Genomic DNA, 24,415 nt, shown 5'->3' on the forward strand with positions numbered 1-24,415 from the left:
TTGAAGTAAACTTGTGTCCGTTTGGTGATTAAATAAACTGTTCTAGACCGCTGCTCGAGTTGAACGCGACGCATCTGGGGTGTGTGAGATACTGGTGAGTTCTCCTAGACTCAGCGCTGCGCTTTTATTTTGATTAGATAATCATCAAGTGTTCAAGAATAGAAGAAGTTAAAGTGTGAGAGTATACATACAATATCCATATGTATATCATTTTAATGCTATAGCCTATGTGTATATATTTAAAGATGTGCATCTTTAAGCATGACAGTTGAAATGAAATGGTAACACTTTAAAATAAGAGTCCATTTGTAGCATTAAGATTCATGAAAGCTGTGCAAGTATTGTTCCTTGTTAGATTGTGTTAATTTAAACATTTACTATTATTATTTTTTTTTTTACTACTACTACTAGTATGGTTCAGTACTGTTTTTGTTAATAAAGCACTATTTTAGTTTTTGTTCAGTATCAATTTTAAAACTATCGGTTAATTAATCGGTATCGGCCAGTGTGGTCCAACCTAGCTATTGGTATCTGCAAAATCCACTATCGGTCGACCTCTAGTTAAAACATCCAATGTATTTTAATTAAAATGACTTTTAACATTTAAAATAACACACTGTCAAATTGTAAAGCTCGTATTGCTCATAGTGATTTACTACAGGTGAGATTTTGCCAATACCTCCCTTCATATCCCTCAGTACACAATTATTTACAAATAAAAGATGTCCATGTTCCAACGGTTGTAGTACGTTGCTAGATACAAGACTAACTTGCTACTGGTTAGAATTTGCCAATATCTCCCTTACGGTATGTACAGTACACAAATATATTTTTTTAGAAAACTACAGTAATTCACCAAAAGGGTTTTTTTCATGTTCCACTGGTTGTAGTATCAGTAGGTTTTCTATGGGAGAAAAAAATGGTTTGGTGAAACTTTGTGGGTTGTGGGCTCATATTCTGGGCTCATCTGTTTAAATGTACATAATATACAGTAATATATATTATTAATTATATATAAACAAGATTATAATTAATCAGTTTTGCACGGTCCGTAACTTGCGTTCATATCCTCATCTGCCTGTTTGTAGTTTGCATCATCAGTAAGATCGGAGTTTGGTCTTTTAATAGCGGTCATTGCATTAGTGCACTTACTGAGCCACGTAATGCGTTTTCTTTTACAGATTTCTGAGGGAAACAGCATGAAACCTTGCGCGTTCGTTCATATTCTACATCTGCTTAACTGTCTGTATAGTTTGCATCATCAGTAAGATCGGAGTTTGGTCTTTTAATAGCGGTCATTGCATTAGTGCACTTACTGAGCCACGTAATGCGTTTTCTTTTACAGATTTCTGAGGGAAACAGCATGAAACCTTGCGCGTTCGTTCATATTCTACATCTGCTTAACTGTCTGTATAGTTTGCATCATCAGTAAAACTTTTTTTGAGATCTGAGTTCTTATAGTTCACTGAGGTGCGTTACACGTTGTTGGGGAATCCTGGAGTGTGACGTATGAGGGTAACTAGAGTATTACAGCACAGTGTCACAAGCCATGATACAAGTAAAGGAAACTAAGCAACCGAAAGCAATATATGTCTTCCTCAGATGTAATGTTAGTTCTGTACATCAGCGTTGGGTAAAATAGCATTATAATCTACTTTATGCTAGAGAAAGCTGCTTACATGTAGGCTACAGGAAACAGCAAAGATGTTGAATTAAACACACACAATCAGCTTTTCCACATGTTTATACTGGCCCCAATAATCAAAACTTCTACTTAGTGCTTGCTCCATTTCTGCAAATCAGTTTTTGTGAATGAATGACTTGATCCACCTGTTGCTTTGGTCTTCGTGAACAGCCGCTTGCGCCACCTGCTGGTGAGCGACTGACAGCAGCTGGAGATCATGCATCGGTGCTCTACTGCTATACCTGCAGCTCCCAGATGTGCAATGCCGAATTTTCTGTCGAATTTTAACCCCTGAATTTGTGGAAGTGAATTTGGAAAGTGAAATAAAATGGACTGAAATTTGCCTGTCGAATATTATACATCATATTTTTAAACAGATTGAATATTTTGGAAGTGAATTCTGGAAGGTGAATATGAATTATTGAATTTTTAATTATGAAAATGTGTGTGAAATATTTTGAATTGAAATATTCACAGCTTAAATAGACAACTATGTTAAATTTCAGGACCTAAAAATGCAAGCCCTGAAAATACAAGGCATTAAAATGCAAGCACTGTTAATGTGCTATTCAACGTGCTTTTTTGCTTCAAAGACATATGGCATTATTTTTCTTACATAAATGCATATTTGCTGAATGCTGACGGCAAACAAGAAAGTATTATAATGTTTGCCTTTATTACTAATAATATAAAAGCAATTGTTATGATACTTTTTGTATACATTTTAATTCATTTGTTTAACCGCTCTATCGGATTATTAGACGGACTTCTATTCATATTAGACAGAACTGTTAATGACGACAGCGAACAAGAGGGAGAATGTGAGCTGTGTGCACTCAGGCACTGCCGTTCTCAGCGCCGTCAAAATAAAAGTCCCGCCTCGAACGCATCGGCCAAACAGGAAAACTTATCAGCCGATGCCGATATTTAAAAAAAATTGCAAATATCGGCCGATATATTGGCTTTGGCGATATATTGGTCGACCACTAGTACTATCAGGGATGCGATCAATTGCTTTTAATTTATTTCAAAATAAAACCTTTACAACCAATTATAGAATAAAATCACCCCCTTCTCAATGTAGTATTTTGACAAATGCATACTTGAATAGGAAGAGCATGCTGTCCTTTCAGCAGAGTGGGACCAGCACTTAAAGAACCAGAGAGTAAGTACATTTATCAATGCTGCTGAATGACACTAGTACTGATCAATACCCATTTATTAATAATATGATGATGAGCTGTTCAATATTCAAATAATAACACTAAAAACAACAGTATCAGTGTAAAACACATAGAACTCCAGGTACACTGTTGTTTCTTGCTGGCCTACTAATAAGAAGTAGAACGAAGCTATATGACGCCTCAGGCTTCTCAACAGGACATGAGGGAGAGCGACCCCATTTATAATGCTTTATATGCCCTACGCATCCCACACAAACTGAGGACGACAACTACAGACCTGATCTGTTTCAGTTCAGCTTTTCTTACATAACCTCACGCATCTGCTTAGGCCTGTCAGGATAACTACTTTTTGTTGGGCGATAGACTGCCCCAGAAATAAATTATATTATTGTCATTTTAGGACCATTTTATGCCACTGACTTTAAATTATAAATAAACAAAAACAAATAAATCAAAATCAAACCTTTGACAAAAAATGGGAAATTAACAACAAGTTACTTTCAGTAAGTTTATTTTACTTTAAGTCTCAAAAATGAACATGTTTGACTAATGCTGGGTACACACTAAAAGATTGTTTAAAATCTTATAAGATTTTCAAAATGTTAGAGACCACAAACATGAGGACAAAAAAATCCCAGATTTAACCGTTTTGCTCCTATAGTGTGTGGTGTGCCGCAAATCTGACAAGACAATCTTTAGAACCACCAAGATAATTGAGACTAGGGATGCACCGAAATGAAAATTCTGGGCCGAAATCGAAACCGAACAAAATGAAACACTGGGCCGAAGGCCGAATACCGAACACAGTTTTTCGAGGTTTTTCCCCATGTATTTTTGCCAATTTGTTTTCACCATTGCATAAATTAAATAGCCAAAATGTGCTTTTTACTGTTTCGTCTTGCTTTTCAAAGAGTAAAATCAATTACAAAACAACAATTAAAAAATATTTAACACTGAACATTTTTAACATTCCAGCAGACACTATACCAACAAAGCACAATTTAACTTAAAATGAATGAGTTAGTAAAATTATATATTTGACCATCAGACCCCCTTCTTGAATCAGGCATGTATTTTTTTACTGTACAAATAAAAGCAGACTTGCTGAGAAGAGACTTCTTTTAAAACATTAGAAAATATTACAGGTCCTAATTTGAACACTATGTGTGAATGTTATTAACAGAGCTGTTGTAGTGATTATTATCATTATTATTGTCTTACTTTTTATTTTATTTTACAGAACAACAGTAAAATTACAATACTAACATTTATGAATGTTGATAAGAGTTCTTGCTTTTTCTCAACTTTTATTTTGGCGGAACACGTTGTACGTATCGCATTGTCACATGCATTGTAAAAATTAATAAAAATGTGACTGAGCAACTGACGAGTAACACTGTTTCAGCGCAGATTTTCCTTGGGCTTTGAACTTTGAACCCTGGTTAACAAGCAGGTCTGCTGCGAGTTCGTGCAGCACTGTCAGAATACATGCAATGCGTGCGTGTATTAGAAAACAATGTTCTGCAGTTTATTTACTAATTGTTTAAGGCCATTTCATGATTTCAATCATCAAACAGTAACCAGCAACAATCGCCTCTTCCTCTTTTCATCAAAGACATGCGATGCAGTCCTAAACAGTCTCTTGCTGTCGGTGCTTGTAATGATTTTTGCGCCTTTCTCCGACAGTTTAAATGCTTCCACACTGCTGACATGTGTGCTGCATAATAAAGAATCCGCAGACAATATTATTCTGTTTATTATAAGTGCGCTGCATTTATATCGTTTGCCCTTTAAATGCTGGAGCTCTTTAAAGCAGGATGGATTCTGATTGGCTATCAATGTTTTTACTGTTCATGAGCTGGAAAATCATTCTGAAAGTGATTTTAGAACTCTGTGCCATTGTTGTTATAGTTGTGGTGTGAGCTCCACGACTCTCATAGAATTAGAATGATTATTAAAGTTATCATTCCAGATATGGTATATTGTGTGATACTGTAAGTCAGTAAAGTAATTATAGCACCAGACCTACATCTGCTAGCCAGATTTATGATCAAAACATGCAGTGGGATGCTTTGGGTTAATATCTATAAAATATAAAACAGCGGCACTACTGATACTGTGATCTTACTCCTGCAATTCACAAGAGAGAGCCATTATGGGTTGTGAGTGACACCCTGCAGCGAGAAAGATATCTATTATTTCCATCTACTTTTGACCTAAAAAGCCTTCAGAGTCTAGAAACTTGCAACCAGCAAATCTAAATACACACTGCAAAGTTTGGGAAGTGACAGCTGCTTTAAAAATGTGAAATCATGACGTTATTGTACAGTGTGTGCTGGGGTTGCACTGACTAGTCAAATAGTTCTACTAATTCATAGTTGACTGGCACAGAGACCTGAAGGGCAAAACAGCCATAGAACTGAAAATATGTTTGTTTTTCCCTCTAGAACAGTAAATGAAAAAAAAAATCTGTTTCAAGTCATGCATCTCTAGATCGCTTCTCAAAAGAAGAAAAACGCCATATGTTTGCACAGAATTTTTTGAACTTTTTCTTTGAAATTGTCTCCAGTGTTCTTAAAGGACAAATCTGTCCTTTAATTGCCATTTTTTGGTTTCATCTTAGCGTCACCCTCTGAACCATAAACAAGGTAGTGTTGTGGTGTGTGTTGCACTACCCCCTTCTATATCAGTGTGGCTTAAGGATTGAACCTTCTTTTTAAAACTTAAAAAAGTCAAGTATAACATCAGAGGCAAGGGGAATACTTTTTTGAAAAATTCATTACCTAATTTAACGATATACATACCCTGGAGGTGGATCGAGGGGATATATAATTATTTTTTTCATTTACTACTTTGATGCGTGTTATCTCAAAAAAAACGGGGAAGTCGTGGCCTAATGGTTAGAGAGTCGGACTCATAACCCAAAGGTTGTGGGTTCGAGTCTCGTACCGGCAGGGATTGTAGGTGGGGGGAGTGAATATACAGCACTCTCTCCCACCTTCAATACCACGACTGAGGTGCCCTTGAGTAAGGCACCGAACCCCAACTGCTCCCCGGGCGCCGCAGCATAAATGGCTGCCCACTGCTCCGGGTGTGTGTTCGCGGTTTGTGTGTGTTCACTGCTGTGTGTGTGCACTTTGGATGGGTAAATGCAGAGCACTAATTCCGAGTATGGGTCACCATACTTGGCCACACGTCACTTCACCTCATAATTAAATTTTGAGACTTTAGCCTGGATTTCACAGAGAGGGTCACAATTTTGCACTTCAGCTTCTCATCTTATTTTCTGTCCAATCAGATGCTCTCTAGAATCTGAAGCCTCCCACCCAAAATATTCAGTAAACACACCTGCACAGGCCTACAAACATAAACACGCTGCAAACTCCTCCACCTGCACTTCACCATGTCCAGTTATAAAGACAAAGAAAAAAGAAAAGAAATGGAATGACATGAAGCAAATTTTTGTCTTTGACCAGTATTTATTTCAGAACAACTAGGGAACTTCGAAGGCTGGCTCATCTGCCAAATGTTTGGAAAGAGACTCGACATTAATCTGCTTAGACTTTCCACCGTGCCTGAATGGAGACTGTCCCCACAGTAAATGAGATTTGTAGGGCTCGTCTGCTTACATCACTCGTCTCTATATCAGTACAAGCATCAGCTTTAGTGGCTATTTAAGGGCTCATCTTCACTCAACTGAGCATTCATTCACTCAGCCTTCTGCTTTATTAGCCAAAACCTCTTTGAAGGGCTGTGCACCAATTATTAAACATGAGAAAAAATCCCAATGATATAAAAGCACATCAAAGACAAATTATGCCCTAATTTTAAGATTATTTGACCTTGACCTTGATCAAATAATTTTTCAAGTCTGATCAGGTGAGTTACAATTGCATTTCAGCGTCGATTTTATTACAATTGAAGACGCACTGTAAAACTCAAAGAATGCTTTAGCTTTAGCAGGAAAGAACAAAGCTGCAGCAATATTTGTAAACATTACAAGACTGACATATTGATTAATATATTGTCATAGGAATGATTTGTTTGTAAACAAACACAAAGCCATTCTGAACTTAGATGAATGTTTTATATCCTTATATATTACAACACAGCCCAGACTATTCACTAAACAGCAGCTGTGCCACTTTTGCGCATGCTATCACAGAGCAAAACACTCTCATTCACCAAACACCCACAATTCAGTTTGAGCAGGCGCTACACATGCAAACAAACAACACCATCACTGAACGCAATTCAATCTCAGTGATCAGATATTTCCTTTATCCCTCTGGGGTCTGAGGGGGTTTTCTGGGCCCTGGAGAAGTTTTGACATCCCCTGACATTTGTGCTTTTCTCAGTTTCTTACAAGCATAGTCACGGCTAAAGTCTGATTACACTGTAATCAACACAAACTGGGCTACAATAATATGTGAGCAGCATGAACTTTGTGTTTTTAAACAGAGGTTGCATTAAGGCTTGTTCACACCGGGACGAATATCGCGCGCGATAAAAGCGTAATAAAAAAAAAACGCCTCGGGCTCGTTTTTTTGGTTTGACGTGCGACGTTAAAAACTGGCCGACCAATGAGATTGGCGCTTTTGTTTACATGTCTGGAGCTGCTGAAGTTACACTAAAACATGACTTGGTGGTGCTCAAACACAAAACGGTCTTGCCGAGCACACATTGATACCTAACGACGAAGAGGAAGTAAGTAAACCAAGAAAATGCATCGAGGCAAGATGAATGTAGAGCTGCTGGTCTCATTGGTGTCTGAACACAAAGGGCTTTATGACAAACGTGACCGTGACTACAAAAATCTCGATAAGAGGGAGTTGTTATGGAGAGGAATTGCAGATCAAATAGGATTCAATGTGTACCGAGGTATTTCTGTGTTTTTTATTAAGCGCCATCTAATGTCAGGGAGTAAATTTGCACATTCACTCGGCTCATCGCCAGCGAAAATCGCTTGGGTATGAACACAAAAGACATGTCGAAAAACGTTGGCGATAAGCATGTGCAATAATAGTCCCAGTGTGTACGAGGCTTTAGACTTTAACATTCGGGTCGTAAAAATCTATTATTACTGTAATTTTAATTTTCATATTTTAATTATATTAACACATTTAATTGCTTGTATTTTTGTTGACATTTTCATTTTTAATAATGAACCTACAGGACGAGCATATAGACTAATGCATTTATTTATGAAGAGAACAGATGAACAAAGACTGTCACTTTTCATGTTCAACACCGCAGTGACAGCGAAGGCCACTAAAAACAACTAAATATGCTAGGGCTGGGTAAAACAAATCGATTTCTCGATTTTAATAAATTCTAATTTTTATGAACCAATATCGATTCTTAAATCCCAATCAATGCTGTTTTCAGTTAATGAATGAACAGTACATATAGTGCGCCTCCCATCCAGTAAATCGCAATAGGCTAAGCTTTGTGCATTGTTACTTTTGATATGAAACAGTCTCAGATTTCAAATTCTGTCTATTTTATGGAAATTCAAGCAATAAATACCATTTTGGTGTGCTTTAATGGGCGTGATAGATCACTGTAGCCACCTCAGATCAAGCGAAGCGGCAGCGCACTGAACTGATCATCTCTTTCGCTTTGCTAGTGGAACTCGCCTGTGCGTAATCAAAGCAGAGCAAAAGACTGGTGACAGTTTTATTTTTGTTCTGGAGGCTGATGATCCCACGCACTTGCCACCAACTGGACAGGGGTGGGAATTACAATTATAAATTACAATAGATCATCCTCAGTGTAATCTGTCAAAGTGACGGTCCGCCTTCAGATTTTTCCATCACTGCTAAAAAAAATTCTGTCAATGACGGACCATCTTCGGTTAACGCGACCTCTGTTTTTGAGAAAACAATGCTTATGTGTGGATAGTGAAAAAATTAAATTTGTAAGTCACTGAAATGAGACCATAAAGGCCTGTTCAATCTAAGAATAACTATAAAGGTAACTATATTAGCATCCACACCAGCTGACGATGCCGTCTGTTTATAAGCGCACACTCATCCGCCGCTTTAGATTATCGAGCTCGTTATCGCAGGATGGATTCTGATCGGGTGTCAATGCTACATCATCAGCTGAAAAAAACGTTCTTAAAGTGATTCTAACGACTCTGTGCTTTTATCGTTATAGCTGTGGTGTGGAGTGTGGACTTTTTAGAATGATATCTTTATCATTATCTTTATAGTTATTGTCTTTGGTGTGAACAGGCCTTAAAACACATACAGAACATTTGTTCACAAGACTTTTGAGAACTGGATGCGTTAGACTAGAGTTTTTGCTATAAAATGATGTGAAAATCATCCTGTTCACTCGTTCACAGAAAACAACATATAGGAAAGTGACTCAGGCAGATAAGAAAGAATGTGAGGAGATTAAAATAATGTTTTTGATTGTTTTTATTTTGTTTACATAATTTAATTAAAACATACTTAATAAAGTCCAGAGTCACATTATTGAGCACACTGATCCTAAACACAGAGACTTGAACACAGAGACCCGCTTGTGCCATTGCTGGAAACAGATCCTGTTCAACTGTTGAAATAAGTAAACCATACCTGGTATTTCTGAACTGAAGAAGAAAAAAAAACAGCCCCATCATTCTGAACTTCAATCCTGAACTTCAAAACAAGAATGAATATCATTTACATGTAGCACATCAATTCAATGTGTTATGTTGTGCATCCATTGATATCAATAGGAATAATGCATACTGGGCTGTAAACACACAGACAGCGAAACTCAAGCGATGTAGATGACTGAAAATGTGACCCTGGAGCACAAAAGCAATCTTAAGTCGCTGGGATATATTTGTAGCAATAGCCAACAATACATTGTATGGGTCAAAATGATTGATTTTTCTTTTATGCCAAAAATCATTAGGATATTAAGTAAAGATCATGTTCCATAAAGATATTTTGTAAATTTCCTACAGTAAATATATCAAAAATAAAAAAAAATTAAATTTTTGCATTGCTAAAAACCTTCATTTGGACAACGATTTTCTTAATATTTGGATTTTTCTGCACCTCTCAGATTCCAGATTTTGAAATAGTTGTATCTCGGCCAAATATTATCCTATCCTAACAAACCATACATCAAATGGAAAGCTTATTTATTCAGTTTTCAGATGGTGAAAAAAATTTGATCATCAAAAAACTGACCCTTATGACTGGGTTTGTGGTCCAGGGTCACAAATATATCTGTGCTAAACTTATTCTCAGCCTCTAACTCAATCACTAGTGAGTAAAATTATCTATTAGCAAGTGTCTAACGATTAACGACATTATTTAGTTGCCCAGCGCACAATGTAGAGAATGGGAGTGATTTACTCTCACTGTAGATGGCTGTCAATACAGTTTCTACTTACTGAATATGGGATCAGATTCAGCAGAAAAGCAGAGGATGCAGTCGTGTCCATTTAGGATCAGAGTTCACTTTCTGCATCTTTCTGCATCTTTCTGCATGCGTGAATGTGTGTCGATAGATCTAGTAACGTCGCAACGGGTTATTTCAGTCAGACATATCAGCTCTTATTCCAAAACACAGAGCGGCAGCATCAGTGTCTGGACAGAAAAAGACGTCTCAAGGACAGATCTGTTTTGACACGTTAGTGGGAGTGGTTCAGGCTGAGGAAGCTCGATGGGGAGGAGACTGAGACTGAGTGAAAGTAAGAGACAGACACAAGCAGAGACAGGTGTCCCCGCTAAGCCTCTTTGAATGGCCACCTGAGTGTTTGCAGGCAGACTAGAGCCTCACACTGACTGCAGGCCATGATAGGGTTAATTTTAGTTCTCGTCATGCCTAGATTACAAGGACAAAGTATGTATCGGGGTGCCATCAAAGGCTGGGGAGATTATCATGGAGCTAAAGGAGGTATGAGGGATCAGAGCCACTCGAGCTGTTATACTAGTGTTCACACCACAGCACGCAGCTCTTTTTGGGGAATATAATGGCAGATGAAACCACAGTCACTAGGACTGCATGATTTGGGGAAACCTTTTTCTATTAAAATTTGTGGCAGTGATTTCAAGCATTAAAAAAATAAATAAATAAAAATCCAGGTTTAATGTGCATGCTTGTTTGTTAAGGATGGACAATTTGGCCAAAATTATACATGTGGGATTATACAGTATATCAAATATAGCCATAAAATAATTGTTTATTATTATTATTATTATTGTTATTATTATTAAATATCATATTATTAAATACAAATATTATTATTATTATTATGTTATAACCATACTTACATAGAATGCACTTTTGGTACCTGTTGTAACATCTAAATACGATTGAGCATCTATTCTGTGTGTTCATTTACTTAAAATAAAAAATAAAAAACTGTTTTTTTTTTTTTTTTTACATTTTAACATGTACCAAAAGAAACTAATAAATTGCACTTCGTTTTGTCCTTTTTTTCATATTGTCATTTTGGTTATCTTAATATCACATCAGTCATTGTGTTAATTTACATAATTGTATATATATGTAATAGTGGTACTTAAAGAACTTTTGTGCAAAATTGTGCAGATTGCACTTTTGTTTTGTCCCTGATTTGTACCTCTTTCTTCATGGTGTTACGTTAGTTCATTTAGATATGGCCGAATATGGAGCACTATGAGCACTATAGGTGCTTTCACACATACAGTCTTCTCCAGAAAATTACTGGTAAATAATTCCCATTTGGAGATAATGTGTGAACACAATAGGGCCTTCTGAAAAAAATCAGCAAATCAATAAAACGCTGTTGTTTGTGTGAACAGCATATATTGTGTATTTATTTCCAGTAATTTATGGAGTATGCTATGCCTAGATACACAAGATATCTAGTGACTTTGCGGTTAAAATGCAACATTTATATGTGCTTTGTAACAATTGTTGGGTCACTCCATGTCAACTCAGCCTGAGGTCCCTGGCTCTCATTTTTGAATTTGCTAATATTTTTTTCTTTAGTAAGATAAACATGTATAGTGATGAAAGCCAAAATATTTTAAATGTAATGGATGAATATTTACAGAGTAATCCGCTATTTTGTAGAGGGGGGTCAAAATGGCAATTTTCACCTGAGATTCAGAGCCAAATTACAAGGGTGTAAAAATGACTTCAGAAAGATGGCAGCATCATAATTTTATTTTTACACAGAGATTGGTAGGTCTATTAGTAAAACCTGACTTTATAGCAATCTTTGTTGCATTATGTGCCAATAAAGGTGACCGTTTATAAATTGGAAAAGGCTCTTTTAAAGTTTTTTCTCCAAAGTTTGCATGCCTATAACTTAAGTATTAAAAACATCTTAAAGTCCTTTTAGATTTTGTGTCTTAAACTTTTCTTTTGACATTTTCATTTTTAAGGCCCTATTTGGTTCCATTCTATAGAGATACTTGAATCTCAATATGGATCCAGGAGTAAATTGTTCAAATGTACACATTTTCAGTGGTCAAAAACCAAATGTGGGTCATTTTGCATTCAGCTGATACTTTTTCTTTCTTTTAAAGAGGAATGTCTGAAGAATAAGTCATGCTGAAACTAGAAATGTATCTAATTTCCCTCCATCAAATCACTTGCATAGAACAGACTTGTCTGAGTGCCAAAAATGTTCTTTTCCCAAAGTTCGCATGCCTGTAACTCAAGAAGTATTAAAGATATCTTAATATGATTTTAGATTCTGGTTACTAAAAAAATCTTTTCTTTAGAAATCTTCATTTTCAGTCCCAGAGATATCGGGATCTCAGTGCAGCTCCATGTCCAAATTGTTGAATCTTACCAATTTTCAACAGTTGAAAATCAAATGTGAATTTGTTTATCTAGTTATGACTGTTGCCACTACAAAAATTAAGTATGCAAATAATAACAGTAACCCAGGGTTATATACAGTGTGACACATCAGATTATGAATATCCAGGATTAACTTTATTGTAAATTATGAGCAGTCTGAAATATAAAACAAAATTACCCAGGATTCCCATTTACCAGTTTAGAATGACCAATGTTAATTATTTCACGTGTGAGAGACCTCAAAGTGACCTATTATGCCCCTTTTTACAAGATGTAAATAAGTCTCTGATGTCCCCAGAGTGTGCATATGAAGTTTTAGCTCTAAATACCCCACAGATAATTTTTTATAGCTTGTTAAAATTGCCACTTTTAGGGTATGAGTCAAAATGGTGTGTGTGTCTGTGTGTCTGTGTGTGTGTGTGTGTGTGTATGTATGTGTGTTTTAGCCTAGTTTTAATGTAATCTAGAATAGCCAATAAAATTCATGTTTCATTTATAAAGAATCATTGTCTGGTGTCATATAATTTTAAGGTTAAAACCTTTGCCAAAGATCACGTTACCTAGCTCGTAGCTTACTTATAAGAGAACGTATTACCCGTGGCTGGGGAAAATACATATTCAATTTGTTAAAATATACTGAGGTCACGGCTCGCTGGACGACCATTGATTTAAAGTGTAAAATAACAAATTTTAAATCAGTTTTAATCAGGTGGACCTCGAATTTTCAGATCCGAGTCCTTTCAAAACCTGAATGAATTAATAATAATTAATTCCCTTAAATTAAGTAATCAAGTCATTACACTCTTTCAGAAGAGGGCGGAGCTTCAAGAGCTCAAGCTCTGGCATACAAATAAACACAAACACAAATAAACATTCCACTATTAGTACAAGCCTGTTATCTTTACAGAAAACTCGGTTTAAGAGTCAGTCATCTGATTGTAATGTGCATAAATGAATGATTGTTTATGAATAACACAGACGGGGAGCACGGCACGATAAAAAATAAAACGACAACTGGTCTCATTGTGCCTTAGCTGCTATCACAAACTTTACAAGTCCCACGTGTGATTATGAGCTTGTCAAATTGAAGCGGTCGACTTCACATTGCTTTCATATGCAACTTTAAACTCCCACTAGGGCTGGGCGATTTGGCAAAAAATTTAAATCTCGATTTGTTTCAAAACGTTTGACCGAATCTCGATTTTTTTTTTAAACGATTTTAAACTAGTCAACTTGAAAATGTAGCTACAACATGATTCAAGTAACTTTTTCTTTATTAACCCTCTAGTTAAAGAAAATTCTATTCCAAGTGCAGCACTCATGAAGTTGTCAACAATATGTTAAAGGGGTCATATGATGCTGCTAAAAAGAACATTATTTTGTGTATTTGGTGTAATGAAATGTGTTTATGCGGTTTAAGGTTCAAAAAACACATTATTTTCCACATACTGTACATTACCATTTCTCCTCTATGCCCCACCTTTCTGAAACACGTCGATTTTTACAAAGCTCGTCGGTCTGAAAAGCGAGGTGTGCTCTGATTGGCCAGCTATCCAGTGCGTTGTGATTGGCCAAATACCTCAAGCGTGTGACGGAAATGTTACGCCCCTTACCATACTGTGATGCCCTGTCCGGCCGGAGCGACAAGAAAACATTAAAACCCATTATAAACAAGGCATTTGTTGCATCCAGTGGGGACATAATTATGGATTATAATGACTTATACTGTCTTTTTACATCGCATTGTAAAATGTAAAATGCGATTTTACATTGCATCGCGCCGCGTAAAAACATAAAACCATGTCTGCATTTGTGATCGGAGAAAAGACAAACAACAAGTGCTACTCTACACTGCTCAAAACTCGTGTTTGAATCATCAGTGGCAAATTCTTTAAATATAAAAAACGTACTTGCAGTCTGAGTTAAACTCCCACTAGGGCTGGGCGATTTGGCAAAAAATGTAAATCTCGATTTGTTTCAAAACGTTTGACCGATTCTCGATTTTTAAAAAAATGATTTTTAACTAGTCAACTTGAAAATGTAACTACAACATGATTCAAGTAACTTTTTCTTTATTAACCCTCTAGTTAAAGAAAATTCTATTCCAAGTGCAGCACACATGAAGTTGTCAACAATTTGTTAAAGGGGTCATATGATGCTGCTAAAAAGAACATTATTTTGTGTATTTGGTGTAATGAAATGTGTTTATGCGGTTTAAGGTTCAAAAAACACATTATTTTCCACATACTGTACATTACCACTTCTCCTCTATGCCCCGCCTGGATTATAATGACTTATACTGTCTTTTTACATCGCATTGTAAAATGTAAAATACGATTTTACATTGCATCGCGCCGCGTAAAAACATAAAACCATGTCTGCATTTGTGATCGGAGAAAAGACAAACAAGTGCTACTCTTCTACACTGCTCAAAACTCGCGTTTGAATCTTCAGTGGCAAATTCTTTAAATCTAAAAAACGTACTTGAAACTTTACAGATCTTCTTTATGCACCAAGAGCTTGTAACACTCCAAAGAGAAAGGAAAAATTGAAATCGCATCATATAACCCCTTTAAATACCTTTGCAGAAAAGATGCATGAACTACAACTACATATTGTACAAAACGTGTCTTATAGTTATACATATTATATGTTCAGAAATAATATGAGGAAAATGCTTTTAAAAAATCTCAAAAGTCAAGGTAATTCAAATAAAAAATGACTTGAGTTATAACACCAGTAGACTAATATTAACTATAAATGTTCTGTAAAAACAACAGCAGCTTTCAGTCTGTCACCATGACGCAAACATGAAATATCAGACATACAGTAGTTACAGGTTTTTTATTCGATTGCACTGCTTTTCCAGTTTTTTCTGTGTAAACATGTTTGACTGTTGCGCTCGTGTCTCTTGCAGCATCTCATGCATGAAACGGCAGTCTAAAAACGCAGCGCTCAAGTTAAAAGAAATTCACTCCCATCTTCTTACATGTTTTTCCTATTCATCTGCCCACGTTGCATCTTTGTCAACACAAAAGCACATTCTGTATGAATGGTGCCTAGCGATATATTCTACACGTTGCTTCACAGAGCGCGTCTCACGTGAGCAGTTATTCACGTGCGCCAACATGCGGTTAGATCTTTCTTTTCTCTTTCACTGGCATAAGTCTAATGTTTGGTAATATTTCTATTCAAAATCACGATTCCTAGATTTCTAAAAAATAAAATCGTGGCAAAACATTCAATTTGAATTAATTGATCAAATCGGAAAAATCGCCCAGCCCTAACTCGCACATTCCTATTTACGATCATTCTGGTAGTACGTGAAGGCAGCATCAGTGAAAGCAATGATAGCTTTAGCAATTAGCATTACAGAGTGCCAAAAAGCTCTTTTAGAAAGGCAATTTGGAAAACAAATGCATGACACTTACTTTGTTTGGAGCTGACGTTCGCGCACAAAACATTGGTATTGATCCTAGGGATGCATTGATCCGATACTCATCGGTATCAGCTCCGATACTGCTATTTTCTGCCGGATCGGGTTATCGGTCAGACGAGACCGATCCAAATCTGATATTGTGTGTATACTACTCTGTATTATTGTTAAGCCCCATGAAAGGCACAAAAACATTATAAAGCACCATAAAGTTTTCGTGCACTATATTTTAAGTGTTCTGAAGCCATTCCATAGTCAAATGTGAAGTAGAGATGAATATTTAAGTCAAGTTCACGTAAAGTCTTCTCCCTGCTGCGTCTGTCTGTCATCCTCCATTCAGCATTCAAACTGCGTGTCACGTTCGGTTACTACAGTCAAAACGATGAAACTTTCTTCAAGAGCGCACAATAACTGAGATTTCAAAATCGTTAAAAGAAAAGGCTCAATAAATTATCGCACAGATATAATACACTACGCAGCAACATCTCTTCCCTTTTTTATGCTGCGTGCTGTGACTCCGTGTTGCTTTAAGCTAGGGATGTAACGATTACTGGTTTGACGATAAATTCCCCACGGTTAGTATTACCGTTTCATCTTTTAATTATCATTAAAACCGTATTAGATTACCGCAATTTGAACAACTCGCGATAAATAAATACTATAAAGCACAGTTTTAAGTAACAGTCTCACGTGCGCACAGCAGCAGAGTAGAGTAGTTTAGCTTTGAGTGAAAACAGTGCGGAAAAGCTGCGAGGTTTTAAAAGAGTGCTAAGGGAATTATACAAAGGAATATATGAATGAATTAATTATATGAAATGTTTATATAATTATTGTGCACTCATGATTTTTCTAGAATAACTTGATGTTATTCGCTATAACTATATGTTAATCGCTGCTGAATTATCCACTAACCTACTTTATAATAGGATTTTGTCATATATTATGATTATATATTTTTTCATTTGTTATTTTTCATTTAAATGAAGTTGTCTATATTTAGTAAATTGTGTTTAACACTAGGGCTGGGTATTGTTCAAAATTTTTCGATATCGATACCGATACCTTGACTTCGATACCGGTTCCTGAACGATACTTTTTTCGATACCAATTTTATGAAATCAATTTTAACAAGAAAGCTCTAATTCTGCTTTTCCATAAGCGCCACTTACTGTCAGTGAGTGGATTTACAGAGACTTATATTTACATTCAGCTTGTGTGTGGTTTTTTTCTGGCCAAAAACGGACCGAATTTGCATGCCCTGCTGTCAATTTTGACCGGTTGATGAAAAACAAGCTTATGTGGATTCTACACATTTAAACAATTCAGATAAGTTATCTAGAATTATTTGTGGAGCAGATAAAATACATATAATCATTTATTAATCAATTATAATTTTTACTGATATCTTTTCTTTATTTAAAGGCTGAAATGTGAGGTTTACCTTTTTATTAAACTTTTTCAAAGCTTTATTTGAACATTTACATTAGATATTTAAACATGCTTTGAACATTTACATTAGATATTTCAACATGCTATTAAACTGTTGTCAGTCAAGTTGTCATTTAAAATCCGAACATCATTGGTAATGTTATTGTTTTAGTGATTATGCACACAAAAAGTCATTTTATTTGTTGTTTGTTGATTTTTAAATATAAAACTTGGTGAAGTGATTTATGTGTCGGTACTTTTTGAACATCTCCAGCACATTTTAACAATACCGTGTGCTATCGCCTGTATTAAACTATCCATCCCTGTGTGTGGATGTGTGAACGTGAATATATAGTCAGATGTCATGCCAGCGTAAATATGTAGTCGGTCTGGTCATCCTTCACTGGAGTTGTGACAGAAGTGACAGATCCGGTTTGGAGTGCGACAGCGGTGTCTCAAAACCTACTGAGCTCCCTATCTAGACAGCGATTTCTCTAATAATTTTAACGGCCTGGAGTCCCAACCACACATCAAGACACTGTTCAGATCATTTGTTTCAAGACATTTGACTTGTTTCCGTCCTGAAATCTCGCGTGGGTTGAACTCATTTTTTTACGCACCTCATCCCAAATTCTCCTTCCAAATTCCAAAACGTATTATATTTTAAATATAAAACTTGGTGAAGTGATTTATGTGTCGGTACTTTTTGAACATCTCCAGCACATTTTAACAATACCGTGATAATACTGATAACCGTGATAATTTTGGTCACTATCATCGTGATAAGAAATGTTCATATCGTTACATCCCTACTTCAAGCGCATCATTCTGAGCACGGGATGCGCAAGCGCTTTGTGCCGCTCTGTATTGGAACCATACCCTTTCGTATTATACTTTTGCGCAATGAAAGATTATTAATAGTATTTTTTGTTCTGTTCTATCATATGTTGCTGCCTTCATTACTGTGCTATGCATTTAAATTAAATCTCTCAGCAGTGTTCAGCAGCAGCGTCTACTAATAGCGAATCTTTAAGTTAAACTCCTTCATGAACCTCGCTACTAAGAAATGTCATGTAGTTTTTCAGCTGCAAAACTATATTACTGATAAATTCACGGTGCAGCGCTGACAAGAATTTTCTGTTCGCGTCTCCGCACTGTGTGCGCGTCTGTGAGAGAGAACGGGAGAAAGAAAGCCTGATTTCCGTAGCCTACATAAAAAAAGGTGATACTTTTGCGCAATGAAAGATTATTAATAGTATTTTTTGTTCTGTTCTATCATATGTTGCTGCCTTCATTACTGTGCTATGCATTTAAATTAAATGTCTTTTAATTTTATAGTGACACGTGCTTTCGGTCGTGTAACGTTAGTATGATCGGAACTCCACGCAGCTCCCGCGCTACTCTATACTGGTGGTATTACAGTAGCACGAGAGCTAAAGAGAGCAGACTGCTCCGTGCGCTTTCGAATCGCTCTCGCGGATGACCGATCTGTGTCACACCTCTTCTAGTCAAACACACCGGCTAGTGCTGCAGGCTTATTGGCTCACTGACGCTGATGAAATTAACCCCTTAGGTATCGAAATTTGGTACCGAACGACGAGACGTGTTACGATACTCAATGGTATCGAGGCAATTCGGTCGGTGCCTAAAAAGTATCGAACTCAAAGTATAGAAATTCTACATTGATAAAAAAAAAACCTGCTCTGGTATCGGATCAGATCGGAATCGGCCTATGCTCAGAATTTTTGGTATCGGATTGGTTCTGAAAAAATGGTATCGTTGCACCCCTAATTTATCCCTAAACATATAGGGGACTTTACAGTTTTTTTTCCAGGATATTTCCTTCGAAAATTTAATTTAACCACAGTGTCCTCAGCAGCTCAGATAGAGGGAGTCTTTGGAGACTCCTATGTTCGAAGGTGCATCCCAAAACACAACACTTGTAATGCCTCTTTAGCGCCTACATTGTATATCTCCAGCAGCTAACGTTACAGCAGGAAAACAGTAATGGCGGACCTCTGCTCCTCACTCAGGCCTGTGTCTATATGCTATATGCTACCATATGCTAATAGGGCGTCACAAATGGGTGGGATTTTTTCCCTACGATGACGTGAAAAGAGGAAGAATCTGGAACCGCTCGTTTGGAGAGACTGTTTATAATTTATTGGGATTATAATAAAATGCGTGGGTGGATTTGTACCATTATAGGCTGTGTTCAACTGTGTTCGAACACCTTATAAAAGTGATTTTTGCATATCAGGTACCCTTTAAATGTTTCAACGTTTGATTTACTATCAGTGATTCTGTCAAATATGCCCCTTAGCAGTGGATATTACTTGACCTATCACTTTGCTTCAGGTTAAAACTTAATTCAGGTGAGCCAAATCTTGACTTGTTTCAAACATGTAGTTACGATAATTCAGAAGCTGTTAAACTGAACAAAAACCCCTTCTTCCAAATATCCCCAATGTAATGACCTCAGCGCCAGTCATCCTGCGGGAGCCCCTTTAGTACGAGTGCGTGCAAACACATTGTCCAGATGGCTCTGGAGACGAGCCATAATACACAATAAAGCAGAGAGAATGCTTGTCTCAAATATATGAATGCTGCTCCATCTGATGCAGAAGCACTGGTCATTTGATTTCAGGGGCACAATGGATTAAAGCAGATATTCAAACATCATGGAAAATATGACAGCGTATAATGCACTGGCTTCAAACCTGTATGACTTTCTTTCTTCTGTGGAACACAAAAGATGAACGTAGGAACCATTGGAGCTTTTATGTTCCACAGAAGGAAGAAAGTCATACAGGTTTGAAGCAAATGAGTGTGAGTAAATGATGACAGAATGACTAAGGAATATTAAACGCTACATATTATGGTATTCGAAGCATTCTCCTGTAGCACAAAACTACACTGCATCTGGAGATCTCTGTTTATGTGCCGATTCGTGGTACCTAAGATGTCTAGGTGTGGTGCACAATGAACACTGCTGTTTCAGCAAAGAAAACGGCTCCAAAAGCTCCAAGAGAGAGGGCTTCCATTAAAGTCATCAACAACACTCTTCTTTAACATTGGATCTGGTGCCAGGACTCCCCATTACGCATGGGCACAAGTACAGGGATATTTCAAGCCAAAAAAAATTTTTTTTTAAGCGCACACTAGTGTATGCATACAGTGTGAGTTAAATAACTTCGTCATCAACGGAGTGTGAAGCTCTTGAATTCAGCGAACAACACAAATTACTGATTTTAAAGGCAGATGAAACAGCGCTGACAAACAGGAGAAACACTGTACGCAACAATACAGTCAGAAGGCATCAATCGCCATAATTTACCATGGATTTACTGAAGTAACACTCACTGCATCGTGGTATTGTGTCAGAAATGTGGGTATTTGTATCGAATTTTATTAAATTATTAATGTAGACATGAATTAAATATATTAAAGGAGTAATGGAATATAATTACAGTATTTTTGTGTGATTAAGTTATAGCATGTGTGTATTTAGCCTATACTAAATGTTTTTAGACTACTGTTTTTCATACAAATACCTAAACACCATAGAGTTATATTTTTACCGTGGTACTGAGGTGTGCTATATGTGTGGTTTTAACTGTGTTTTTAAATGTATGCTACTATGGAAGATCAATGATTAATTAAAAAATAATAATAAATTAAATTTTACTATACCATTACCATTTTTTACAGATTTTACTAATTTTGAAAATGAACAAAAAATTACATCTGCATCCTAACTCAAGCTGCTACTACAAATCAAATGTGCATTTCTAAGAGAAAAAAAAGTAATATTATTATTAATATTTTCAGGCAACACAAACCTGTTTCTTGATTTGAAACGATATCACATGCAGAAACTAAGAAATTAATTTGTCTATTAAGATATGTATTTTGTTAAGGAAAATGTAATGATCTGGTTTCTACAACTTTCACTTTGGAGCAAAAATCCGGCTTTAAACTTGAAAGAAATAAAGATTTGACATTTATTGTGATAATTATCGATATTGAATGATATGAAAAAATCATTCAGCTTGGCCATATCGCCCAGCCCTAGGTTTAAATACTCTTTAACTTGAAGAAATTATGACAACTGTATTACTACTCTTCAATAGAATGTACTTTTCAAAGTAACAAATAATTGAAATATCACATCATTTTCATTTTGTTTTTATTAAACAGTAAATATCTTTTGTGAAGCACTTTCTTTGCCAAAATTTTTTTTATTGGATTACTTTTTAATAAGGTTAATTCAATTATTTAATAGATTTATGCATTTATTTGAATACCACAGTTTTAGTGTTTCCACTTTTGGTAAATGTTGAAAATCTGGTGCAAAAAAAAAAGGTTGCTTTTTGACAGTCAGTAAAAAAATAACTGTGTATTCAACAAAGTAAAGTTTTACTAAAAACAACCACAGCTTTTGCAAAAGCTACCTCATAAAAAAAAATTCTTATATGATTGTAGCGGCTGGACCAATCAAACACACAAAATATATTTTGTTTTTATATTTAACAAATACTCTGTAAACCCCCTCAGTTAACAAGCCATACGAGGACCCATGAACCCTTCCCCCCGGAATGCGTAACACCCCAGGAGGCCGAAACAGGCCCCTTTTGTTGCATGGCAACCAACGCTGATATCACTGGGTTTATTGGCCAAAAGTATCTAAAGCAGGGAAAATCCCTGCATGTCCCAGGACAAACGCACAGTAGAAATTGACTTTTCTACTAATTAATTCATAGGAAAACCTTTCTTTGAATGAACACACATATTCTTCAGGCCATTGTGTATATTATTGCTGTTTTGTATTAATCTGTGGTATTTTAGACTATTTTTATTCATGCTTACGATAAACCACTCATTCATATAAGTAACTCTATTTACATCGTCGTTCCAAACATGCATGACTTTCTTTCTTCTGTGGAACACTTAAGTAGATATTTTGAAAAATATCTGGTGTTTTTTGTTTGTTTATTCTATTTATTAATTAATTTGTTGTTTCATGCTTTCATTCTAAACGCACACACAAAAAAAACATTCTTCAGAATATACTTTAAATTCTGAAATTCAACATGAGGATAAATGAATAATGACAGAATGTTCATTTTTGGTTCTTTAAGAACCTATAGGTTATTTATTTAGATTATTTATTCTTAAAATTCAAACATAAGCTAACTGTTTACAATTTGGTTAAATGTAGTCAAAGGTAATGACTTTATCTTTTAAAATAATTTCATGCACTGCAATAACACTGCAATAAAATGCTTTTTATTTTACAAAGTATAAAGTAAACAAGATCTTTTCAATGATATTTATACAGAAATCGACCTTTTTGGTATAGATCTTTTTATTGCATGCACATAAGCATGAGGATAAATACCTTCGTCTTTCTAAACAAGCAGAAGCAAGGTGAAAGCACTGTTCTGGTTTTAAGGCCAATTCACACTGTACCGACAGACGGCAACAGACACGGTCACTGTGGCATTTGTTTTTTACCCGCTGAACATGTTGAATCGCTGTTTGTGGGGTCTTGGAGTGTCTGAGAAGTGACTGTGCTCAGTCAGCTGTCGGTGTTGGTCTGCATGTGTCGGTGTGCTGTGAACTGGCCTTTACATCTGACCCGCCCCTTCCTCAAACACATCCAATGGCACTGAAGCATCACACATGCTGTTGACTAGCACTTACCATTTTTCACTGAACTTCCAAAATAACTGCATCATGATGTATGCAGTTACTGTGATAAAATCACTCATACTGTGAGATGAGATTTAGACTAGTCACACTGCCGGTCCTAACCAACACACACACACACCGCATATCCATATGCTCCACAAGCCTTACATTTGCTATGCAAAGAGCTGATGCAAACTTATCAGAATCAAAACAGCATCATTTTAAATTTAGGTTTTCATCATCTTCAGCTCAAGACCCTCTATAAGCATTGAGCATGCTGGTGGAAATCATCTAAAACTGAGAGAATTAGAGTTCCACTGACAACTCTAAAAGCACTGTGGGAAAAAATAAAATAAACTATCTCAGCTAATCAAAACAACTGAAAATGAGCAACAGAATGCAGCTATTAAATCAACTAAACGCGTCTAGTTGCTTGAAAACTACTGAAATACCAACAGACATTCCAGGATGAGCTCAATTAATAAAAATTCTCTCAGACCAACTAACGAACGAACATCTCAGCTTACAGGTGATGGCCATGTCATGACATGAAGGGTTAGAATTAGGTGATGGCCATGTCATGACATGAAGGGTTAGAATTTTACACTCCTTGTATATCGGATTTCAAGATATTTGACTGATTGGCTCGTAAAGTATCAATAATGCAGGACCAAGGATTGTTTATTCCAGAAACCGGCTTGTTTCATTGCTTTTAAATTTTCATCTGACTTTGCCAGGGTTAGCAGCAGCTGTGGAGATCCCATGTTCACTACAAACTGACTTCTGTGTGATCTCTCACTGTAGCTCTGATTAGTGCTGTCAAAAGAACCAGTACTCCAGTATCAAGTCAAAACTTAAATTTCAAACATGTAAGGATACCAGCCTTTCCACAGTAGCGGTAGTACCGAGTACTACATTTCAAACGCTCCTGTATTTGTGTGAGTGTCTGTGAAGAGCATCAAAGGTTTCAATTTACAATGTGTTTTTGCAGCGCTGAGCATTGTAGCCAATCACAGATATGTTTGTTGAGCATGTGAATGCATAGCACTTGCATATCATTGCTCTGTTGTGGATTTTGATTGCGTCCTTTGTCCTCATTTGTGTCGCTTTGGATAAAAGTGTCTGCTAAATGACCAAATGTAAATGTAATGGCCAACCATTTCTGTAAGTCAGAATCACCAG

General features: G+C 36.3%; 1 protein-coding gene across 2 annotated transcripts in view; it reads right to left on the reverse strand.

The window, feature by feature from the left end:
• The window catches only part of ip6k1 (inositol hexakisphosphate kinase 1), a 63,300-nt gene that overhangs the window by 32,897 nt on the left and 5,988 nt on the right, over positions 1 to 24,415 (reverse strand). The window contains exon 1 of one of the 2 annotated variants that reach the window (XM_016276495.1): positions 10,268 to 10,478. The exons of the other annotated variant lie outside the window; for it this stretch is intronic. The gene's annotated coding sequence lies outside the window, so the exon portion shown is untranslated. Of the gene's footprint in view, positions 1 to 10,267; positions 10,479 to 24,415 lie in introns of those variants that run through there. 2 annotated transcript variants of the gene reach the window in all.

The sequence above is a fragment of the Sinocyclocheilus grahami genome, unplaced genomic scaffold (genome assembly GCF_001515645.1).
Source record: "Sinocyclocheilus grahami isolate Dianchi unplaced genomic scaffold, SAMN03320097.WGS_v1.1 scaffold103.1, whole genome shotgun sequence".
NCBI lineage: Eukaryota > Metazoa > Chordata > Actinopteri > Cypriniformes > Cyprinidae > Sinocyclocheilus > Sinocyclocheilus grahami.